Raw genomic sequence first — 14,255 nt, 5'->3', positions numbered from 1 at the left:
AATGATAACATTGTTACTAACGCGTAGATCTCGTTGTAATGAATCTAGTGCAACTTGAACAAGTCAAATCGGAGCTAAAACGTAGAAGATATGAATTAAACAAGATTTTCTTTAATAAAATAATAGATTAAATATAACCTTGAATTTTAAAAGTGGAAAACATATCTAACAGTAGTATGAACATGTAGATTATGGAATTACGAACCTAACGCAAGTTGAACGGACCAAATCAAAGCTAAAACGTCAAAATTATGGCCTATAGAAACTAGTGGCAAAACTGGTAATAGATGAAAATGTATTTTGGATCTAAACCGAAAGAAATTACGCTTTTAAAAGAAGAAGGCGAATTCTGTGATTTGCGCTTTTGGACCGCGGCTTCTATAATTAAAAACTCGAGGGGGCTCTTTTATCAAATTTGTCAGGCGAAAGGGTATCGCGCGATACCGGTCGTTGGATCAATATCGGACGGTTCAGAATAGATCGGGAGGTGAATGAGGCTGCCCGCTTGCCGGAACAGGACCTATCACGGCGAAACGCCATTGCCGGCGGCGAGCAACTCACCGACGAGCATAGAAAACGACCTAACGGGCCACGGGTTGAAGCGAGAAAAAGACTGGGAGAGACGAGGGGAGCACGACGGACTCACCGTGGGACTTTCTTGCTGTCGACGACGAGGCTACGACGTCGGGCAGCGCGACGGGGCGACAACGAGTACGGTGGCTAGGGTTCCGCTGCGACGCTGCTGGTCTAGACGTGAAGCACACGAGCTAGGGTTAAGGATAGGGACGGCGCGCACGGACGCTCAGCTTTTATGGGGGCGGGGTGGCGTGGGGTGCACGGCACGACGCGAAGACATGGCGGCGGCGGACTTCCTCGGCGATGGCTGTAGAGTCTAGTGTGGATGGGAGAAAGAAGATGGTGCGAGGTGGGAGACGTCCAACAGGTGGGGTCCCACTAGTCAACGAGGCAAGAGGATGGGGCCAGGGTGGTCAGCGAGGGAGAGCGAGGGAGGTGCTCCACGCGAGTGGCCTGGAGGGGAGCTGGCCTCGTGGTGGAAGCAGGCCTGCGCAACTTGGGCCGGAGCACGAGGTGGCCGCTGGAAAAAGAGGTAGTGGGTTGTGTGAGGAGAGAGGAGATGGCCCGCGGTGGGAGAGTGGTAGGAGCAAGGCCAGGCTGAGGCTGAGAGAGAGAGGCCGGGGTGGGCCTTCGGGCCAGATTGCGGTAGAATAATTTTTTTTCATTTTCCAAACCTTTTGTATTTTCCTTTTTCAATCGAAAATCAAATATGATCCAATTCAAATTCAAACATTGTATCAAATATACTTTCAATTCAAAATAGGATAAAAACTTTTGGTAGGTTTTCAAAAATAAACTTTGCAACTTTTAAAACTCTTTTATTTTCCAATTCCCTTTTATCTTTCTTTTCTTTTACTTGAAAGCTATTTTCAAATTTATTTCCAAAAGCAATTCAAACAATTTTGAATCTTGATTCAAACCACTCAACCAAATAAATTAAATGCACTGGCATATATGCACAACCATATTGCTACTCCTTATGATGAATTTTAATATAATAAAAAATATTCCTTTTCTTATATTTCATGAGCACAAAAAATTCAAAATTAAATCAATTTAACTATATTTTCAAAGTAGCAAATTTTAGGATGTTACACTCGGTGTATCCACCTAAGCAAAGTTAACGTTTTGACTTGACTGAGCTATAGTGTTGTATAATTAATTTGGAACGCGGGGAAGGATCCTACTAGACTTTATATTTCCGAAGTAACACATTCGCGTGATTGAGCTAGCAAAAATGAAATCATGCTTGGCCAGTCGGCGCTTTTACAACTGGCAGCGGTTCAGACTTGACAAGGCCGTGCTAGCTGATCTCCCCGTAATTCCATGTACAAGGTTGTCTCCAATAGGAGACTTATTGCGGAACTTAAATAAAAAAATAGATCTCTAACACAATATCTATATCCTCTAATAGAGTAATTATGGTCCTATTCGTTTGGAGAAATTCTGAAGGAATCTGGATGAATCTGTGAGAGAAAAACACTATTCTAGATGAAAAAAAGTGGATCAAGCCGGATTTAAGGACACGCGAACGGGGCCTATATGAAAAACCCATTTTAACTGTCAGAAGAGAAGAGGCATAACCTAAATCTGAGTATTCTCTTTCCTTAAGACCCGTTTGCAGCAAGAATTGTCTTTTGGGTCTTATTGTTTGAAGAAGACAAAAATAGATATTAAACCTTTACCTATAACACTGTCTAAAAGATGAATAGGTCTTGTAGTATGTCTAACATTAAAAGTGCGCATGCGGCATGCGTACTATAGTCTATAGATACATAAATAGCATGAAAGCAACTACTTGATGGGCACATATACATATATACATGCTGGTCGTGTGTATGCCTGCTGGAGTATAATAGAGTAGGCCTATGTGGTGTACACTGCTGTCAGTGACACCGACGCTTAACCTCAAGTGGTTATTGTTGCATTAACAAATCTGATAATAATAATAACAAATAGTAGCTCCTACTATCATTGGACGTACGACGTGTCTCCGGCGGAGTGGCCGGGCCTACTGGTGAGTGTAACCACAACATATTTATGGTCATCTCACAATTTGATTGCTACAGAAATCAAGATGGGTGTACCAACAATTTTTGCTTCCATGGATGATGGATCCAGAAAACGAAATTCAGAGGGGAAAATGCATCAGCCTCCACACGCGCATGCTGATTCATTCTTCTGCGGAGGACTCGAGGTACTAGTCGAACTACTATAGCTAGGATATGACATGATGGTTCTGGTTCACCAACAGGGCAGGCAACAACTCGGGCCGGCTACAGACCACAGATGGCCGGACTCAGCTCTGGCCAGCAGTGGCGACGGCATCCAATGAATTAACTTGCCTGCCGGCTTAAACTTATCAGCTACGAAATAGGATATTTCTCTCACAATAAATCAGTTTTAGCTGACTTATCAGCCGCAGAAACTATCAGCCGAACAACTCTTAAACACATTAAATACAGATCCTAAAAGCATTAAATGCATATTATTTCCTTTTAAAAAAAATATCCACAAACTATTCGTGTGGTGTTCCTAAAAAATCTATTCGTGTGGTGTATTCCATTGTTTCGGCAACTGTAAAACACTACAACATGACCAAAATATACACATAAAATGCAGCAGGAAATCTGAAGAAGTAAAATAGGACGACAACTTTAGATTAGGAATGGAGCTCCCCACCAGTTACTCCACTCTAGTTGTATGGTTCTTATTTTCTACTGAGGATACACATCGACAGGGAGAGAAACAGTTAAAAAGAAGAAGGGGGGGGGGGGGGGGGGGGGGGGGGGGGGGGGGGGGGGGGGGTGGGGGGGGGGGGGGGGGGGGGGGGGGGGGGGGGGGGGGGGGGGGTGGTTACGCATGCTGCAAATGCACTGACAATCGTGGTAAACTGTAAAAGCGTTGGAGATTTGCAAGCTCAAGACTTTAGATGCAAAGGCAAAGGGATGCGAAATATCACCTTTTTCAAGAGGCCTCATTTGAGGGTAGAAGATGGAATTAGTTGATCTTGATTCTGATCCTATAGTGGGACTTGCTTCTGTTCATCAACGGTTGCAGTCGCAGAAATCCAAAATCCTAGAGAAATCTAGCTTAACCCACCCGCTATGGTGTTGTAATGGCTGTTAGTGAAGAAAGGATTATATTTCGTTAATGCTGTAGGGAAAAAAAAGGCAGTAAAAATCAGGATAGGAGAAAATTAGCTACCTGAGGGTCCATTTTATTTTATGATTACAGAAAGATACAAGGTCTAAGATGTAACTCTGTAAAGGTGCACCTGCGAGACAGCCTCACAGGGACCTCCTGGTAAGAAGTGGAAACATGGCAGGGAGCGAAAAGGAGTCCCACAGGGGCATATTTGTAAGAAAGAGGGAGCAGGGCGCAAAATCTAGAGATGCACCTGCGAGACAATTAAAATATATAGAACGTCAATTAGAGTCTGGATAAGCGAATTATGAATTAAAAAAATCCATGCCCGTGGAAACATGTTGGTGTTTTTTAAACTAGCCTGGCCAGTTTTAACAACCAAACCAACTTAGGATCTACTCCTTCCATTTCAAATTATAATTCGCTTAACTTTTTAACACCAAATTAACTACTCGTCTTATTAAAAATTTATATAAATATAGTCAAATTTAAGTATTTCTTGAAGAATTTTTGTTAATAAAACAAGCCACAAAAACAAATGATATTTTACATAAATTTTTGAATAAGACGAGTGATCAAAACTTGAGTAAAAGAGTTAACGAACTCTAATTTGAAACGGAGCTAGTATATTTTAACACGAAAATTGTCAGTGGTTTGACTGCTAGCGGAGGCAAGAGCTTGCTGCACTATTTTCACAGCTAAAAAGACTCAAGAGCCGACATTTTTTTCGTGCCACAATCTACGTCGGGTCGTCGGTCTGCCTCTGTGTGCGATCCGAGCGAAACCCCACCCGCGCCTTCGCTCCCGCCCGGCGTCGCCTCGTCCTCACCGCAGCGTACGGCCCGCAGTTAAATATGGAAGGTCATCCCAATCTCCGCCCTGCGCTCCGTTCCCCGTCTCTGATCGTGCCTCCCCGCGGCCTTCATCGAATCGCTTCGTCGCCTCCTCCCCTGTACGCTTTGCCTCCTTGCCAAGATTGCCTCCATGCTATAATGCTTCTGTCGTTGTGTTAATATTTGTCCATTCTTATAAAAGGAAATATTTGGTCTGGAATGTCCTGTATTAATAGGACTTCTGTTAGCTTCATAGGAGTTTTTCTTTAGTTTATATAAGCCTGGAGCCTGGAGGTGGTATACTATGCTTTTATAATAGTTTTCTTAAGTCCATGAAATTTCTCAAATGGCATTTAATGGTTTATGGTTTGTATCTAAATCAACTGAAAAGGATGCCAATTTTGGGAATGGCTCTGATTCTTAGTTGGTGTGAAATACCTGGAGTCATCTTTTATAACAATTAAATGATGCTAATCTCAGGAATGCTTTTTCTAGCATATTTCCCTTCTTTTCTTAGTTGGATGTGATTTATTCCAGAATGTCTTTAACTTTATCTATCCCTTCTTATATGTGGCCACAAAGGACTGTACAATCATAGGTTGAAAATTGACAATGTTGATTGAAATACCTGGGGTCATCTTTTATTCCAAAATGTCTTTAACTTTATCTATCCCTTCTTATATGTGGCCCGCAAGGACTTATCCAAGCATAGGCTGAAAATGACCAATGTCGATTAGCTCACTAAATTTGTTGCAGAGGCATGTATTCTGTCTGACAGAAAAACAAGTAAACAGCACATTTTCTGGGTTATGGATACATCAATTTTAATATGCGGATGTATGTGCATGAAGGATTCTCCATCTCTTTACCCAGATCAATGTGATTCTTTACCTGATTATGGGTATAAGAATACTTAGCTGAGAACTTATAATATTTTCAAACTAATTTATGGGTTCAGATTGATAAGCTATTTTTTTTTAACAGAGGTTGCATTGCCTTGTCACATGTATTCAGGTTTTTGTTGGGGTTGGGTGATCATAATCATGTCTAAAACATGCTGAAAGTGTCTCAGGCCACCTACACTGTTTCTTACAGTTACAATTCATACATTATCTGGCTTTGCTGTTCAGGTCAGGCAACTCATGTTGTTAGCCTCTCCACCACTGGCAACAGAGGACATCCACCACAGTGATCAATCTCGCCTCAAGGATCTTTCAATGATCAATCTCGCCAATGTTTCAGGTACTGAATACCTTCTATCCTCATGGTCAAAGGTCTTTTTTGAGTCGTAACTTGCTATTTTGTCAACCTTTTTTTAGTGGATGATGGGCCATCTGGCTGCTGGAAATTGACAGTGCCGAGGGAAGTTTGGATGAATTCCAAGAAATCGTGTTAATTTTTTTTTTGGAAACATCAGTATTGATATACTCTCTGTTTTTCCATTGGTCAAAGTTGTTAACCTGTGCTTTGAGGGCCGATTTGGAGGGGAAACATGAAACATAGGAGCAGGATCAATTGCGGCGCTTGAGGAAAACATTACTTGTGCTTGAAATCCTCTTGCATAGATTGCAACAGTCAATGAGATATCACCATTTCCAATTTCTCCTATCTGAGAAATATGGACTACCTTTTTTTTTGCTATTATCCTATTCTCGTCCTTATTGAGAATGCATATGCTTGCCAATATATTATTTTCAAGCATCAGGTACTGGAGTTCACAGATGAAAGTCGGATCCAGTCATACTGTAATTGGGTATGCAATTTGTTTGAACAACGGATTTTAGGACTCTGTTAACTGAATTCTTTCTGCTGTCACAGTTATGTACCTTTCATCTCCAGGAGATTAGTTGCTTCCATAGTTGTATGATTTTTCAGCTTAACTTCCGTTCAGTCAAAGAAAATGAAAAATTTGTAGAGTTTATTATGGAGTGGAATTTAACATATTGCAAAAGATTAGACTAAAGCCATGGTGATTGTTTTTTCCACTAACAAAAGGGTGTGAATAGCATGGAGAGTTAGAAGACTTAGATAAATGATTGATCCTTAATCATGTGTCTGATGCAGATTTTGGCCTATTTGAGGCACCTAGGCACATAAAAGAATTTGTTAAATGTATTTATTCTCATAATACAGTGTGTCGACCATGAATTAATTTACCGCAACACCACCGCCGGGCCGCGACCCCGCGGCAGCGTGGACCCGCTGCGCCCTCTGACAGCTGTGCGGCGTGGCACGGTAGCACCACCGCAGGGCCGCGACACCGCCAGAGCGCCTCTCCATCTTGCTGCCGCCTCACCACCGACATCCATCACCAGCCAGCCGCCGCCGTGAAGTTGCACGTCTTGCGCGCGTGCGCTCAGGTCAGAATTAACAGTCTTTCTATGATTTATGTCGGCGTGCTTTTGAAACCAACTATGCAGACCAAAAAAATGAGCTTAGATTTTACAAAAAAAGAAAAAGAAAAAGAAACACGTTTCTTCATGCGTTCTAGAATTTTAACATGTTTTTTCTGTGATGTATGACAGTGAGAGTTAATCATCCATGTTCCTCTACTTGGTAAGCCTTCTCCTGTTCTTTTAATCTGCCTAATTCACCGAAATCCCGTTTTTCACATCATAAATACGTGTACTAAAATCTATTCAGTCAATTAAGATGTATAGACTGGATAAGAGGATTTTCGCTGCAGTATGTCCTGATAGTTCCACTGCCATATTTCTATTTCCTAAATACAATGTGCTACTGTTTGTAGCATAGGAAGACCATGCCTACTTTAGAACATTACTTTCTTCTTTCAGTGCATTTGGTCCCATTGATGCATCCTGTATGTTTTCTGCATTGGCATATCTCTGAAATGAATGAATGCTGTTAAAAATACATGTGGCAGTTAAAAATGGAACATGTGGCTGTTAAAAATACAATTATGTTTTGATTTTTGGCCAACATCCTTTTTTTCAAAGATTAAAACGCCTTTTGGGGTGCCTAATGCTGATCATGTGGAATATGGAATATCGCCGATTTGCACCTGTTCTAATTGTCAAAGTAAGCCGAGCTGATCAACCTTTTGCCATCTTTTACATGCAAATAAGCCTTCCGATGTCAATGCAGTCGCAAAATTTTGTCTTCCTTACTATTACTTCATATCTGACTACACATGTGTGGTTTCGTGTGTAAAGTAGTGCATCATTGTTATATTGATATATATATTATATATATATATAGATATATATATATATATATATATATATATATATATATATATACTAGCACAGCATACAGTATTTTTTCTCTCTCTACCAAATCCACCGGTACCATTGGTACCTGTTGAAACGATCCACGATTTTCTCGAAGGGAAATCCACAGATTAATCATAATATGGTAGTCCGAGAAGACCAAACTATCACATTATCATAATTTGTAGCAGGATTAGCAGTTACTACATCTGTTCAACCCTGTCACTAAATCACAGCCTAAAATGTTTGCCTTGTCAACTGAGAGTTGAGACAAATACAGGTCACAGGAAACATAATTTTTTCATTGCATGCAGTAAAAATATTTTTGAATGTCGGATGATCAAATTTAATGTCAGATGCCTCCATCAGTGTTAACTAATTGGAAGTTATAAAATTTAGAGGTCGGTTTTGTTTGTTTAGAAACGCACTTGCTGGTTCATTACTGTAGTAGAAAAATAGTCATTTTTCATCAGTAGAAATCTTGGTTACCTTTGTGAAGTTATTACTAATCGTATTCAGCATGTACAAATATGAGAAGTGCATCTTCCATACAGAGATTGAAAGTCAAGTCCTGGATGATAGAGTCTATTCTATTATGGTTCTGGGTTATCAAATAGACACAATTCAGTTATATGCTCTGAAATTGGTGTGGTCCATCAGTTGCTATTTGCATTAAAGAGAGAAAATAAAGCACCAGAGATTATGGTTTTACTGGAGATGGAGAAGAATCTTGACTGCACTAACCAGTGATGATGTTCAAATGTTACAAGATTCATGGCTGAAACAACAAGAAGCCTTGCGCCATCGACATCTCTGGCAACCGGCAGTATCTCCTTCTGTGCAGCCCCTCTAGCCATGTTGTTTGCTTGTGGAATTTGATAAAACATATTTGATGTTGCTGCTACTAGATGATATTTGGGGTACGAGGAGACGATAAAGAAACTCAAGGGAGCCTCCACAGGCTAGAGCGTGCTATACTGAAGTTCAGGTCAACCCCTGCCTTCTTCATTTCTCTATTTAATTAATTGGGTCATTGTTAAAAACTTCTCTAATGACCACTGAAATTGATTATTTTGTTCTGAATGTTCTTTTATTCTAGATGAGTTCACAAGTCACAACAAACTGTTCTGATGGTAAGTCTGAATTTCCTGAATATAGAAGATGTGTTCTTCCTGATATCTGTCGATCAGTCTGATTGATACGTTCTCCTTTTTCCAGGTGGATCAGTAGGTCATCTTGAGGAGCATTCCAGCGACACGACAGTAACAGAGGCTAATGCTGAGGGACTTCAGGAAGATGGAGTACTTAATGGTAACATACCGAAAGTTCGAAAACTGTCCAAACACGTTTCAGTGTGAGTTTGTTTTGTACTGTTTTGCAAACAAGTTTCATGATTTCTTATGGGACCATTGCATCTGTTGTAGGTTTAACTCTGACTACTCCCGGTGATCTTTGTCATTATCCTTGGTAGCCACACAATAACTTGAGAATACATGCTCAAATTTTATTTGGTTACTTGGCTTGTTTATCTGATCGTTGTATGTAATTCATCCTCTAATTCTTTTGTAGGTATTTGGGATAACAACAGAAGCTAAACAAAGCCTTGAAGGGCATGTCTTCCCTAACCCTGTTTAACCTGATGGTTAGATGGTAATTCTATGCTACAAAAATGGCTCCCTGACCAGAGAAGGTATTTGTATTCCTTTCTATTGTCCTACAAGCATCAAGTTTGCATTCCATTATCAATACATGGCTGATGATACTTACATCTGGTTTCAGATGTTAGAAATTGGCTCATGCAGCCCCTTGTGTGCTTGGCAAAACACACACCGTTGAAGATGCTTGGTGTACAATACAATGAATGGGTACTTCTACCGATCTGTGCTGGTGTAATTCAATTATTGGTCAGATGGATTATAAATTCATGACTGTGCCATGCTGTATTGGAAAGATGAGGTAAGAATGGGGGTTTTAAAGTATTTTTTAGACAAAAGGGTTTTTAACAGTATTATCATGGAGGATGGTTTATTTTTTGAATTATGTACTTAATACATTTTCTTAGGTAGACCTTGTTACTTAAACTTTCCTATAAACAATTACTAAAAGTGATGGCATGAACAAAAAGCGATGGCAAATATTAAGATGGTAATTGGCCCAATGGCAAGGACATAGTCTTTATGTATTTGCATGTATATTGCATTAAAATTCTGATAATCAGTCTTGTATTATTAGCTTTGTTAGTGCGAATCAAACATAATTATACACATCTTTATACTTGTTGATTGATGATAGAATTAAGTGTCCTCGAAATGGATTGGCAACTATTAAAAAAGCATATGATGAATTATTGTACTGATTTTCCTCTCGTCTAATAAAAATCTGGCAAAGCTTTTGCTGTCTTTCTAAAAAAAAAATTATTGTACTAATTTTGAGAAGTATTTTTTGGTTGTTGCATGTGGCACCATGGACAAGTGAAAAGTGGACAACCGAAGGTCCCATCAAGAGGTTCGTAGCCTACCTATCTAGGAAATTCCGAATATGTGAGTTCGCGTGAAGCTTGCAATATAGAAGCAAGACCACTCTACCCTTTGCCATGCCGCCATTTAGTCACCTTGTTATCTAGCTTAATGTATCTACACAAGCTAAACTTGTTTGAACTCTCTTAGTACTTGGAACTTTTGTAAGCATTAATATAATCTGGCTTAAATGCTTCCTACTCTTGATAAAAATGTTGCTTGTAGTGTTCCAAACTCCTCTAGCAGATCGTCATGCCTCTCGGGGCTTGGGGCTCAGGGTCACGGTGTTTGTGTAATTGTGTTCCCAAACAGTTTGCGGGTCAAAATGGTGCCTGATTCTATTATGGTCAAAAAAATGTTTGCTATGTTTTATGGTCTTCTATTTTTTTTTCAAAAGCCACTAAATGTTTGAATTCAGGTTGATGAATGCAGTTTAATTGCAATTTATGTTTGAATATACACATACAGCCATGCATGCGAGCTTCTTGCGTACGCTAATCTCCTAGCATTGTCAAACAAACACCTTAATTGGCTGACTAGCAGCAAATCCATACAAAAGGTAAGGTCACGTAGCCAAAAATATCGGTACCTTAACTTTGATTAAATCTAAACATGCCATCGTACTCTTGATTGGTAACTTGATGTTGATCCACAAGATATATGATTCCCATAAAATGTTTTGACACCCTGATGTTGATCCACAAGATATATTACCAACAACAACAACAACAACAAAGCCTTTAAGGAGTCCCAAACAAGTTGGGGTAGGCTAGAGTTGAAACCCAACAGAAGGCAATCAAGGTTCAGGCACGTGAATAGCTGTCTTCCAGCACTCCTATCTAAGGCTAAGTCTTTGGTATATTCCATCCTTTCAAGTCTTCTTTTATGGCATCTACCCAAGTCACACTTCGGGTCTTCCTCTGCCTCTCTTCACGTTACTATCCTGACTTAGGATTCCACTACGCACCGGTGGGCATCTGGAGGTCTCCGTTGCACATGTCCAAACCATTCAATACCGGTGTTGGACAAGCTTTTCTTCAATTGGCGCTTACCCCTAATCTCTCACGTATATCATCGTTCCGAACTCGATCCCTTCTTGTATGACCGCAAATCCAACGCAACATACGCATTTCCGCGACACTTAGCTGTTGAATATGTCGTCTTTTCGTAGGCCAACATTCTGCACCCATACAACATAGCAGGTCTAATCGCCGTCCTATAAACTTGCCTTTTAGCTCTTGTGGTACCCTTTTGTCACATAGGACACCAGACGCTTGTCGCCACTTCATTCCACACCTGACTTTGATTCTATGGCTAACAATCTTCATCAATATCCCCGTCCCTCTGTAGCATTGATCCTAAATATCGAAAGGTATCCTTCCTAGGCACTACTTGACCTTCCCAAACTAACATCTTCCTCCTCCCAAGTAGTAGTGCCGAAGTCACATCTCATATACTCAGTTTTAGTTCTACTAAGTCTAAAACCTTTGGACTCCAAAGTCTCCGCCATAACTCCAGTTTCTGATTCACTCCTGTCCGGCTTTCATCAACTAGCACTACATCATCCGCGAAAAGCATACACCAAGGGATGTCCCATTGATGTCCCTTGTGACCTCATCCATCACTAAAGCAAACAAATAAGGGCTCAAAGCTGACCCTTGATGTAGTCCTATCCTAATCGGGAAGTCATCCGTGTCTCCATCACTTTGTTCGAACTCTAGTCACATACATTGCTGTACATGTCCCTTAATGAGCCCGACGTACTTCGTTGGGACTTTATGTTGTCCAACGCCACCACATAACATTCCTTGGTATTTTATCATAAGCCTTCTCCAAGTCAATAAAAACCATTGTGTAGGTCTTCTCCCTATACCGCTCCATAACTTGTCTTATTAAGAAAATGGCTTCCATGGTTGACCTTCCGGGCATGAAACCAAATTGGTTCATAGAGATCCGCGTTATTGCTCTCAAGCGATGCTCGATAACTCTCTCCATAGCTTCATAGATATGGCTCATCAACTTAATTCCTCGGTAATTTGTACAACTTTGAATTCCCCTTTATTCTTGTAGATCGGTACCAATATACTTCTCCTCCACTCATCAGGCATCTTGTTCGATCGAAAAATATGGTTGAACAGCTTGGTTAACCATACTACAGCTATGTCCCCGAGGCATCTCCACACCTCGATTGGGATACCATCCGGTCCCATCGCCTTACCTCCTTTCATCCTTTTCAACGCCTCTCTGACCTCAGATTCTTGGATTCTCCGCACAAAGCGCCTATTGGTGTCATCAAAAGAGTCATCCAACTGAAAGGTTGTGTCCATATTCTCACCATTGAACAATTTGTCAAAATACTCTTGCCATCGATGTCGGATCTCATCCTCCTTTACCAAGAGATGCTCCCTTTCATCCTTAATGCACTTAACTTGGTTGAAGTCCCGTGTCTTTCTCTCACGAACCCTAGCCATCCTATAAATGTCCTTCTCTCCTTCCTTCGTACTCAAATGTTGGTAAAGATCCTCGTACGCTCTACCCTTTGCCACACTTACAGCTCGCTTTGCAGTCTTCTTTGCCACCTTATACTTCTCTATGTTGTCCACACTCCTGTCATGGTACAAGCGTCTATAGCATTCTTTCTTCTCCTTAATAGCCCTTTGGACTTCCTCGTTCCACCACCAAGTATCTTTAGCCTCACGTCCCCTTCCTTTGGTTACTCCACACACCTCTGAGGCTACCTTCCGAATGTTGGTTGCCATCTTGTCCCACATATTGTTTATGTCGTCTTCTTCCTTCCAAGAGCCCCTTTGATAACCCTTTCCCTAAATACCTCTGACGTCTCCCCTTTCAGTTTCCACCACTTTGTTCTTTCAATCTTAGCTTGTTTATCCCTACGGGCACGCATCTGAAAACGAAAATCTGCCACCAAAAGCTTATGTTGAGAAACAACACACTCCCCTGGTATCACCTTGCAATCCAAGCATGCTCGTTTGTCCTTTCTTCTTGCGAGGACAAAGTCAATCTGACTACAGTGTTGTCCGCTACTGAAGGTCACTAGATGAGATTCTCTCTTTCTAAAGAAAGTGTTGGCTATCATCAGGTCAAAAGCTACCGCGAAGTCTAGACTTCCTCCCCCTCCTGATTCCTACTACCATACCCAAAACCTCCATGAACTGCCTCGAAACCTGCGCTTGTAGTACCTACATGCCCATTAAGATCTCCTCCTATAAAAAGCTTCTCACTACTAGGTATAGCTCTAACCAGGCCATCTAAGTCTTCCCAGAACTGTCTCTTAGCACTCTCGTCGAGGCCTACTTGGGGGGCATACGCACTAATTACGTTCAAGACCATATCACCAACGACAAGCTTGACTAAGATAATCCTATCTCCTTGCCTTCTCACTCCCACCACACCATTCTTGAGGCTCTTATCAATCAAAACTCCTACTCCATTTCTATTCGCGACTGTCCCTGTATACCAAAGCTTGAAACCTGTATTGTCCACCTCCTTCGCCTTCTGACCCTTCCATTTAGTCTCTTGAACGCATAATATATTTACACGCCTCCTAGTCGCGGTATCAACTAATTCTCTTAACTTACCTGTAAGTGACCCTACATTCCAACTACCTAAACGGATCCTAGTTGGTTCGACTAGCTTCCTTACCCTTCGCACCCGTCGACTCTGATGCGAAGACCCTTGCTCATTTTTCACTACACCCGGGCGCCGATGTAGCGCGCCACTAAGGAAGCGACGACCCGATCCTTGGTTACTTGACACCATGCCCAGATCACGACACGGCGCGTCACGGGGGTGACGACCCGGCCCTTGCCCATTTAACACCATACCCGGGTTCCGATAGGCGCGTCGTAGAAGAGGGTTACGCCCTCCCTGGCTACATCCGCACCTGTTTTTCACCTCGCCTCCCCCATTCTACGACACTCCCCCCCAAACGA

The 14,255-nt window shown here is 41.4% G+C and overlaps 1 long non-coding RNA gene across 1 annotated transcript; it reads left to right on the top strand.

Annotated features, from left to right (window-relative positions):
- The first annotated feature begins 8,632 nt into the window (after positions 1-8,632).
- LOC136535313 (uncharacterized) lies at positions 8,633-9,090 on the top strand. Its single transcript, XR_010778975.1, has 3 exons — positions 8,633-8,774; positions 8,886-8,919; positions 9,005-9,090. It is a non-coding gene; the product is annotated as an uncharacterized lncRNA (long non-coding RNA).
- Positions 9,091-14,255: the final 5,165 nt, after the last annotated feature.

This window comes from Miscanthus floridulus, unplaced genomic scaffold (genome assembly GCF_019320115.1).
Source record: "Miscanthus floridulus cultivar M001 unplaced genomic scaffold, ASM1932011v1 os_2690, whole genome shotgun sequence".
Classification (NCBI taxonomy): domain Eukaryota; kingdom Viridiplantae; phylum Streptophyta; class Magnoliopsida; order Poales; family Poaceae; genus Miscanthus; species Miscanthus floridulus.
Note: the sequence above shows the minus strand (reverse complement) of the source record. Positions and strands in the feature narration are given on the sequence as shown.